The following is a 10,252-nucleotide window of genomic DNA, read 5'->3' on the forward strand; positions in this document are numbered from 1 at the left end:
CCACCCCAAGTGAAGTCTCTTTCCATCACCATTTACCTCTCCCATTCCCTTATCTTACCTTCCTCTCATTCCCCTTTTCCTCTGGTAATCACCATACTACCCTCTGTCTATGAGGGTTTTTTTGTTTTGTTTTGCTTAATCCCTTCACCTTTTTTACCTAGACCCCCTACCCACTCCTCTCTGAAAGCTGTCAGCCTGTTGTTTCTATGAGTCTGTTTCTACTGTTTGTTTATTTTGTTCATTAGATTCCACAGATAGCTGAGATGACATGGTATTTGTCTTTCTCTGACTGGCTTATTTCACTTAGCACAGTGCTCTCCAGGTCTATCCATGCTGTAGCAAATGGTAAGACTTCCTTCTTTTTTATAGCTGCATAGTATTCCACTGTGTAAACATATCACAGCTGTTTATCCACTCATCAACTGATGGGCACTTGGGCTGCTTCCATATCTTGGCTTTTATAAATAACGCTGCAATGAACATACGGATGCATATATTCTTTCAAAATAGTGTTTTGGGATTCTTTGGATAAATTCCCAAAGTGGGATCACTGGGTCATAAGGCAGTTCCATTTTTAATTTTTTGAGGAAATGCCATACTGCTTTCCACAGTGTAGTCCCAAATGCTTTAAGTCACAGTTAAGCAAACAGATTCAAAGAGGCGCTGCAAATTGCTCAGAGCCACACAGTAAGTTGTGGTAGAGTCTTAGGACTTAGTCCAGTAATGGTCCCACTAGAGTAGAACATACAGATAGGTGAGCTATAGGGAGAATTAAAGACCCGGCCTTGGGGGAATTCACCAAATGAACCTCAGCAGCTGGTAAGCCCTTTGGCCAGTGGGTCTCAGCTTTTCACTTTCTTTGAGAAACAACACACACAATGTAGTACCTGACAGCCCATTCTCAAAGACTGCCTGGACCAGCTGAAATAAATCTGTTTCCTTCCCAAAGTCTCTTGTGGTTTTGTCCAACTCAATGAACCACAAAGGCATATTGCCAAACATAAAAACATCTCCTGAACCAGTTTCTCTTTTTTTAAAATAGTTTCTTTTAATTGATTTTAGAGAGAGGAAGGGGCAGGGAGATAGAACCATCGATCGGCTGCCTCCTGCACATCTCCTACTGGGTATACAGCCCACAACCCTGGCATGTGCCCTGACCAGGAATCAGACCAGTGACCTCTTGGTACACAGGATGACGCTCAACTGAACCACACCGGCCAGGCAGTTTCACATTTTTTGATTCCCAGCCCCTGTCCCGCATTGTTACACCATGCATGTTCTAGGGTTTTAGGAGAAAAATTTTCCATCTCTGGGTTTTAGGCTAGCTTTGGAAACAGGCTGCAAGTTTCCATTACAGAGTCATTCCTATATTTTCCAGATACCCAGACAGGTTTTATTTTCAAGTGACAGAAAACTTGTGTCTACTGTGCGCCTAGCAATGTCCCATACATCCCCCTATAAGGGAGAGAAAATGAAGTTTCTGAACCTTTGGGAGCTGCCAATCCAGGTGAGCATAGCTATGCATGCATGTAGCTAATACTACCTAATGTCATTAAATTTTTAATTATATGCCAGGCACTATGCCATATCCTTCAAATGCCTTATCTTATTGAATCCTCAAAACTATTTACTGTGATTATCCTTACTTTATACTTAAAGGAAATGAGGCTTACACGTTAAGTGGCTCTTCCAAAGTCAAGTGGCAAGTAGGTGGTAGAGTTCAGACTGAAACCCAGACCAACTGCAGTTTGATACTTTTAACCAATGCATTACCTACACAAAACTCTTTAAAGTCACACTGAAAGGAAACGTGAATTCTGTATATCTGATTTCTTATTAAGTGAGCTCATTTCTTGCATTATGGAGGCCTAGAGATAGTACATCTATGAAGTTCAAGAATATATGACATTCTGGAGTATAAATGTGGTATAATAAAAAATGTATTTGGCCCAGCCAGAGTGACTCAGTTGGCTGAGCACTGTTCCATGCACCAAAAAGTTGCTGGTTCGATTCCTGGTCACGGTACATACTTGGGTTTCCGGTTTGATCTCCAGGAAGGCAACCAATGAATGTTTCTTTCTCACATCAATGTCTCTCTCTCTTTCTCTCCCTTCCCTTCCTCTCTCTAAGCATCCTCAGGTGGTGAAGATTAAAAAAAAATTTATATAAGTGTGTGTGTATACATATATATATTTGGTCTTTGACCCCAGTTCTAGCTAAAGCTCCTAAAATCCTTGGAATTTTCTTATTGATAGGAGTGTCCTTTGTTATTCATAAGCACAATGGCGTTTACACTACCTATGTAACTGGGTGGTGGGCCCTTAGTTTCAGGAGAGGGGCTGACCACACCAGAAAGAGCAGGCGCAGGATCAGATGGTGGACACTTTCAGTGTCACCTCACAGGGGAGGGAAAGGTGGCTGGAGTTCAATCACCAATTGCCAATGATTTAATCAATCCTGCCTTCACGTAGGAACTGCAGTTGAAACTGAACAAGGCTAGGGGAGCTATAGGACTGATGACACGGAAGCTCTGTGTCCTCAATTCCTACCTTGCCCTATGCATCTCTTCCATTTGGCTGTTCCTGAGTTGCATGCTTTATCATGAAACTGTAATTCTGAATATCATGCTTTCCTGAGTTGTGGCACATGTTCTAGCAAATTATACAACCTGGGAGAGAGGGGTGGGAACCCCCAAATTTGTACTCTGCCAGGCAGGAGCGCAGGCAACTTGGAGTTACCTGATTATTTGTGGCTGGTATCTGAAGTAGGGCAACCTTGTGAGACTGAGTCATTAACTTGTGGGGTCTGCACTAACTCCAGGCAGTGTTGTCAGACCTGAACTGAACTGAGTTGCTGGACACTCCATTAGTGTCACAGAATTGTTGTTGGAATGACATAATTAATAACCTCAAAAAAGAGGTCCACATTAAAACCAACTTAACCAACACCTTAGGAGCCAGTTCCCAGCTTGGTCTAATCATTAAACCTACCGTTATCACCAATTCAGACCCCCGCTTGCTGGTTTCAGCACTAGTAGGAATTTTGGCCCTATGGACGTATTCACAAGTACCTGGTAAAGTAATATTTCTTTTAAAAGAAGACCAAACAACTAATTTCACCTGCTAAAGAGAACATAGAATGTTGCAGAAGTGTGAAGTTAAAATTGATTTTATTTAATAATTTTAGTTGTAATTTATTTCACATTTATTATAGTTCCCATGAGAGAATCATGCATGTACTACCTCTATAGTTTACATGTAACTGCTCCCTGTGGACCCAGGGACAAGACATTCCCTCTTGTTTACCAATTTCTGTCAAAAATAAAATCAAAGGAGACAGAGATCTCAAAAAAGTTAGGTCAGTACTCCATAAACTGTCAATCATGACTAACTAGTCAATCTTGATGACAAATCTGGTCAAACCAACCTCTGTGTCCCTGCATACATCCCTCCCCATCAGGAATACAAACTGCAGTCATGGAAGAGCGCCCATGGTCAGGGCCACTGATTGCCCAACTCCACAGGCCCCTAGCTCCCTCCTTGTGAATGGTATTCCCTAGAGCTGGGCCATCTCCTGGGCTTGCTCCTTCTCCACCTACTCTGCCTGCAGCAAGTGCCATTGTGAGCATTTTCCACCCATCTCCAGCTGGACCATGGCCCGCACTTCTCTTCACCCTATACATACAGTCCACAGTACCCTCCGGGTATCCTCCCCACGCCCGATCCCGAAAACTCCTCCTCCCCCACAACTACCTCTAGAAAGGTCTTCAGACTTTTCTCTTTCAGTGTTAGGAAACCCCCAAGCAAGATTCTCCTTACCATAGGCATCAGCTACAACCAACCGTTTGGAGTAAACGACTGGACAAGTGACTAGTTATTTCTAAGAAAAACTAACTGATTAAGAGAAAAAGAACCATGGAAATATTCTTTAACATGAACACGGAATATTCACAATATCACTCCTCACTCTTGACTTCCACTCACTTAGAAGAAAATGTCACAACTGGGAAAAATGCCTCCTCTGGGGACCTGGGACTTCCAGCATGTCCCGATCCTGCTACTAGGACCTGTGCTACTAGAGTCCCAGCACCCTCACAACAGTGGTATTCCCAACCTTCCCCTCCTGTTTAAAGAGCAGCCACTAGGAAGTCATCAAGTAGCGACAAAGCAAGTAGTCAATGGAAAATAAATTTGCTTCACAGATTTAAAAAAAGGAGGTGGCCACTGGAGTTATTTCTACAGGTTTCCCTGTTCAGATTCCAGGGCAAGTCACCGGGAAGAGAAAGTATTCAACCAGGCATTTTGCAAAGGTATTCTCCATAGCAGGCCCCTGCTAGCTTAGCTTAAGAACTTGGAGTGATAAAGACTCAACGTCTATTTGAAAGTCCTACTGTCCCTTTCAGAAATGGTCTGAAGAGAAAAGGCCAGCTACTGGCTAGTACTACTACCCCTAAGAGAGAGCATCACTTTGCATATGCTTCAGAGTGGTTATAGGGAGTAGTAGTTTGTGACAAAATGTTTGAGTAAAGAACCACAAATACAGAAGACCAACACCAAAGATTCAATCAAACTCAAACTGTAAGTGCCAACAATGACACGTACGAGGCAGTTTTAGTAAAAGAGAAAAGCAAAGTAACGCACAGGCCTGATTCTAGTCCTGTAGCTACCAGTACCCTTGCTCTGTAACTTGAAAAGCAAGTTTACTAACCTTTCTAGATTTCCATTTCTCTACTAAATCAATGCTTTTAAACCTGTTTCAGTCTCAGAACATTTCGCTCGACTGAAATCTTATGGGGAAAACCAATATAACAGAATATAAAGTAATGTTCAGGGTAAAGCATAATGAGGTGAAACGGAAGGAACACATCAAAGCCCCCATCCCTGCATACTCTAGCGATGACCCTGAGAGGGGTCCCCACAGACCAGTTTGAAAAAATAACACAATGAATATTCTCTAAGGTTCTTTGCGGGTCTTTTTCCTGCTTCTTCCTATACTGAAGGAAGAGGAATTAACTGCATTCAATATATTTAATGCTATGGCTTCAGTCTTGTTCAGAATCAGAATTATAGGTCACACACCAACCCACTTTAGGCAAACACTGCGGAGTCCAAACCCTTCACCAACTGACAAGAGCTAAAAGCTGTAACTAAACTTTGCTGCCTTGATAGGATGGAAGCAATCTGCTAATCAGATACGGGGGCAAGTCTTTCTGACAGTCTCCTAGACTGACGAGCAGAGATTGGGGCAGTGGCTAAAAAAAATGCTAAATATCTCAAAAAATGAGAAGTCCTACACTGTGCAGTGCTGCTATAAGATCCTCAGTCAGTCATCATCATATCTGGTGTGGATCTACAGGCCTCAGTGACCGAATTATTTCCAGTCTCCAGGTCCTGAGGCTCAACCCTCCAGCAGGGCAGAATAGAAAATGGACGAGGCTTCCCAATGCTACGCAACCTAAGCTTCCATGCTGCAATTCAGCCCGAACCCAACAATCCAGCACAGCTCACAGGATACTCCTAAGCAGGCCAAGCCCTCAGGACATCAAGAAGAGTCACCCACTCAGTCTGTGACCCCCTGCAATCAGGTTAGCCCCCGCTGGCCACACATGGCTTATTTTGCTGCAACAAAAAAAGCAAATCACCACCGAAGACTGACTTAACTGAGCTCACCTATTCTGATGTACAGTACTGAAATAAGGTCTCATTTGCAACATTTTAAAGACGACTTGGCATTGTGCCCCTCCCATTTTCTCCTTTCAACATCATAACTACAAAGAATTAAGAGTTTGTGCTACTTTCAACTTTCTCGTTATTTCACTAAATTAATATATTAAATTCTAGTTTGTAGTCATTTGTTACTTAAATGGTCAGGTGCGGTGGTAAGCTCCTTGTTCCCCCAAAATAAACAGAACCCTCCATTACCTAGAAAAACAGACACAAGAACTAGCAAAACTAGATTTGAATTCAAAGACACTAACTCAATGAAACATCCTGTTCTACTGTGTAATGAGCTTCAGAACATTTAGGAAGAACTGATCTGGTTCACTGGTATCAACATCTGTAAACAGACACAAAGAGGTAATTGTAAATTATCAAGTGCTGGGGAACAGGAGTTAACACGTAATTACCATTGTTTCAATCTGAGTTACCCTGTCTTCACCTCAGATCAACTGGCAGCCAGTGTACAATTACCTCTCCATACTGCAGAACATCTACCAAAACAGTAGCAAAATCAGATTAACTTAAGTCACCTAATGCAATGCAAAATACCCACAACTCCATAGCAAGTAGCATCAAGTGGCTCTTTAGGTTGCCCACCTTTCAGAAGTTTATTCAAAAGTCCCCAAAGTTTAAGAAACAAATTCACTGGTAACCTAGATTAAAAGGCCAGCCCAGCTCCTAGATTCTAAGTTCATTTAGATTTTCCCCAAATACATTTAGTGGCCAACATAGGAATCAATGGCTTCTCCCTGTGTTCAAGTCCCCTCCTACCCATCCACCCCCTTTCAGAAATTAGAAAAGAGCCCCAGTCTCCAAACTGGCTGATGGAATCTCAGTCTACAGGATATTTTCATACTTGAGTTATAATAAACCACTGAAATGAAGATGAATAGAGGACAGCTTAATAATCTATTGGCTACAGCATTTATTGCCCAGCATTAGGACGCAAAGTCCAAAATTCTGTAACCTAGGTCAAAGCCAAATTACATATATATGTGAATCACAAAGGAACTGTCCATTCCTTTAAGCTACTCTGCAGTACAGAGGGTGGTGTCTATTGTTTGCCTCACTCTAGCTGTTCACTCTGGTCACTTACTTGCTAACCAGAAGATTTCTATTCGCATTCAAGTCGGAATTCAGTAATTCAGTACCAGGCTCTATTCCATCCCTTTCAGTACCCCCAAGGCTGCCAAGGAAGCTCTATTCAAGTTCTGACAACCCACCTACCCACGCTACGAAAGTACTAGAATCTACAACAGGTAACAAGTCTTCAATTTCTGATTCGTTTTCCCCAAACACTAAAAGGTATTATTTAGCATTTCTAATACTGATTTTACTACAACATTTAAGTCTTTCAAACACCTGCTCAAAGAACCAATTCACCCAAAGAACATACTAGTCACTGTTGTGGGGTTCAAAAGAAGAAAACAGTATATTCTTTCTATTTTAGCCTACTGTAAAATGACTCAAGAGGGCCAGATCCAGGAGGGCCTTTCAAGTGGACAATCTGGTCAAGGTGAGGCTGAAAAGTAGCTGACTACTGCAAATGAGTGGCTGCAACAAAAGGCAAGTCATCAAGTCCAAAGATGCAGACATAGTGGGATTGGGCCTACAATGGTCATTTATCTAATGTAATACACGGAGTGAACTTTTAGCACCAACCCACATCTCAGCTGAGGGTTATTAGTCATCAGGCGGACCAGACATGAGTGGAAATATTGCGACATAAAACCTGCCTCCCTACAAAAACCAACTGCAAACTTAGATCTTGATGGTCATCTTTATAGACCAACAGGGGCATATTATTATCACTTGCCCAACCTTCAACCCTAAATTCATACACAGCTGGAAGCAAAGGAGGATTCATATACTAAAACACATCTGGGGTGCTCGTTATGCAATTTTAAATAGCAGCATATACAAGTCCTGTGAGGAAAACTGAACATCCACTCAGTTATGAACACAGAGGTTGAGATTTACCTGCCAGAAAAGACCACGGCTGCCTCCTTGCCCACGCTCAGCTGGGTGATGTTTTTTTTTTATTACAATAGCCCATCAGTACCTACAAAACAGTAAGTGATAAGACTCTAGGAAAGGCAACAGAAAGAATCGCAAGGAGCATCACTCTCTATTTCCTTCTCTATCTTGTTCTTATTTGCCTACCTATTCGGAGCTCAGCCTCCGCCTTTCTGACCTAGGCTCTTTTCACTCTCCCCTTTGCTCACTAGGCTCTGGATATTACTGTTGCCCCTTCTCTGTCGTCCCCCTACCTCCCCACCCCCTCTCCACCTCTCCCCTTTCCTCCCAGTCCCCAGAACTTGCCAAAGTCTCTCCATCCAGTTTCTGCACTAGCTACCTAGTCCCAGAACCCAGAAGGCTCCTCTCCTGTCTTTGCAGTGCTGGCTACTTTTTAGTTAAAGCTCAACTTAAGTGTCACCTCCTCAGGAAGGTGTTCCTGGACTGCATCCCAATCACTTTCTATTACATCACTCTTGCTTTCTTTGGCACTCATCAAAATCTGATTTATAAGTTTATTTATTATGTGTCCCCCACCCAGAACCTGATGTAAACTCCCTGAGAGTGGACATTATGCTGGTGTTCATCTTTGTATGCCGTGTCCAAAACACCAGCTAAGCACTTAGAGCCATTCAAAAATGCTTGTTGAATGAATTTTGGGCCTTTTATTCAATGATTCCAGATCAATTAAGGTGAGAGCAGCAGTCATTCCTTTGTTGCATTTCTGTGAAACACCTAAACATGCTGTTACTTGCACAATCAAAGCATTATATTGTTTTATCAGATAAGTAGGATGACAATTCTCCCAGCAATATGCACACAAACAGAGGGCCAGGATTTATGCACTCTTTTTTAACTAAAGGATCCCCCAAATTAGACACTATCTCTTAAAGTTCTTCAGAAAACAGAGTTTCAGATTCAACAGAGGATTTCCAAAGAAAGTATCAACAATGAAATAGGAGTCATCACACTTCACTGTGAAATCCCTTGACAGGCTGAAGGAGCTCGCTTCCTGGGAATTTTTTAAAAAAACCAACAGAACATCAATAAAGAGACTTCCTTCCCAATCATTCTTTGCTTTCTTCAAATAACTTTTTCACATCTGTTATCGGTTTGTCTTCTTCTTTAAAACAAAACTAAACAGGTCACCTTTTCTCACTTACGACCACCTATACAAAAAGAATCAGCTACATAAGATGGAAATCTGCACAAGCCCAATGTGTCACTGAAAACTTGTGTGCCAGACATACACGGAAAAAAAGATGAAAGAGCTGTTGTCCAAGTGTAGAAACAAAAAAGTAATATGGGGTTTTCTGTTCTCTGAAGTGCACCATGTAGTGTGGGTGGAGAGAAACACAGAAATCCAGAATTAGCCAAACATCAAATCATTTTGGAAAGAGTTGACAACATGTAAATTCCTCACACTGAAAGTATTCAGAGCAGGAGACCTTGATTCCTGGGCTACGGAGCCATTTAGAAATCCTCGCAAGGCGTCGGAATTCCAGCACTCACAGGAGGGAAGGTTCACCTGCATCCGGAGCTGCCAGGCACTGAGCGGCGCTCAGTGACACAGCCTGTACCCGAAGTATTCACACAGCGTGCATTCCAGGTCCGCATGGAGGCTCCACACCAAACTCAAAAGGTGACCAAGGCGCCAAGTGTCATAAAGAAAAAACCCACACGCCTCGATCACCACCGAACCACAGAGGATTAGAGTGGAAACCAGGGGTGTGTTTGGGCTGGGGGGTGAGGGGTGAGGGGCGAGGGGCGAGGGGCGATGGAAAAAAAAAACCAATACATTTGTCACCTGGTCCCACTTCCTACCCAGGACACAGGCAAAGCCTCCAGCCCCACTACCTGGGCACAGATGGTTATCGTTTATATCAAAGGTGCAGAGAAAGGCTTTCAGGTCTGAGCCCCTTAATTCCAGGGCTGTTAATGATTAAAAAGAAGGATGGGGGTGGGGAGGAAAACGAGGGCGGAGGGAGCCGGAGATTCACCCACCACCTCCCGCCGGGCTCCCGCCTCACAGCGCTTACCCGGGGCAGAGGACCGGAGTCTGCGCCCCTTCAGGGCAGCTCCGACCCCCAGGCCCCGGGTTGAGGGGTGCTGGGGGTGAGGAGGCAAGGACAGTAGGTAAGTTTTCTGAGCCCTGCGGCTGACACGCCACAGGCTCCCCTCGCCTCCTCTCCTTCCAGAGGAACCAGTCCAGACAAGGCGCTGACTTCCACTCCTCCCCTTCCACCCCCCTTTCTCGAAGGTACCCAACCCCCGCCCCTTCAGCGCTCCCCCCTTTTCCTCGACATTCTCCCCAAACTCACAGTTGCTCCAGAGGTTCCTCCAGTCAAACCCTTTCTGGAAACGACGGCGGCCCGGCGGGTCCAAACCACCTACCATCCCCGCTCGCGTTCCCAGACTCCCTACCCCCGCCGCCGCCGCTTCCTCCACCACTGCCGCCGCCGCCTCCTCATCCGCGGGCCACCGGCCGCGGCCGCTCCGAAGCCCCGCCCCCCCAT

The 10,252-nt window shown here is 44.1% G+C and overlaps 1 protein-coding gene across 1 annotated transcript in view; it reads right to left on the reverse strand.

Moving 5' to 3' along the window:
* Positions 1-10,183, reverse strand: part of DCUN1D3 (defective in cullin neddylation 1 domain containing 3) — a 33,754-nt gene extending 23,571 nt beyond the window's left edge. Inside the window, exon 1 of the mRNA XM_016222730.2 lies at positions 10,058-10,183. The gene's annotated coding sequence lies outside the window, so the exon portion shown is untranslated. The remainder of the gene's footprint in view (positions 1-10,057) is intronic.
* Between the last annotated feature and the right edge of the window lie 69 nt (positions 10,184-10,252).

The sequence above is a fragment of the Miniopterus natalensis genome, chromosome 3, assembly GCF_054644295.1.
Source record: "Miniopterus natalensis isolate mMinNat1 chromosome 3, mMinNat1.hap1, whole genome shotgun sequence".
NCBI lineage: Eukaryota > Metazoa > Chordata > Mammalia > Chiroptera > Miniopteridae > Miniopterus > Miniopterus natalensis.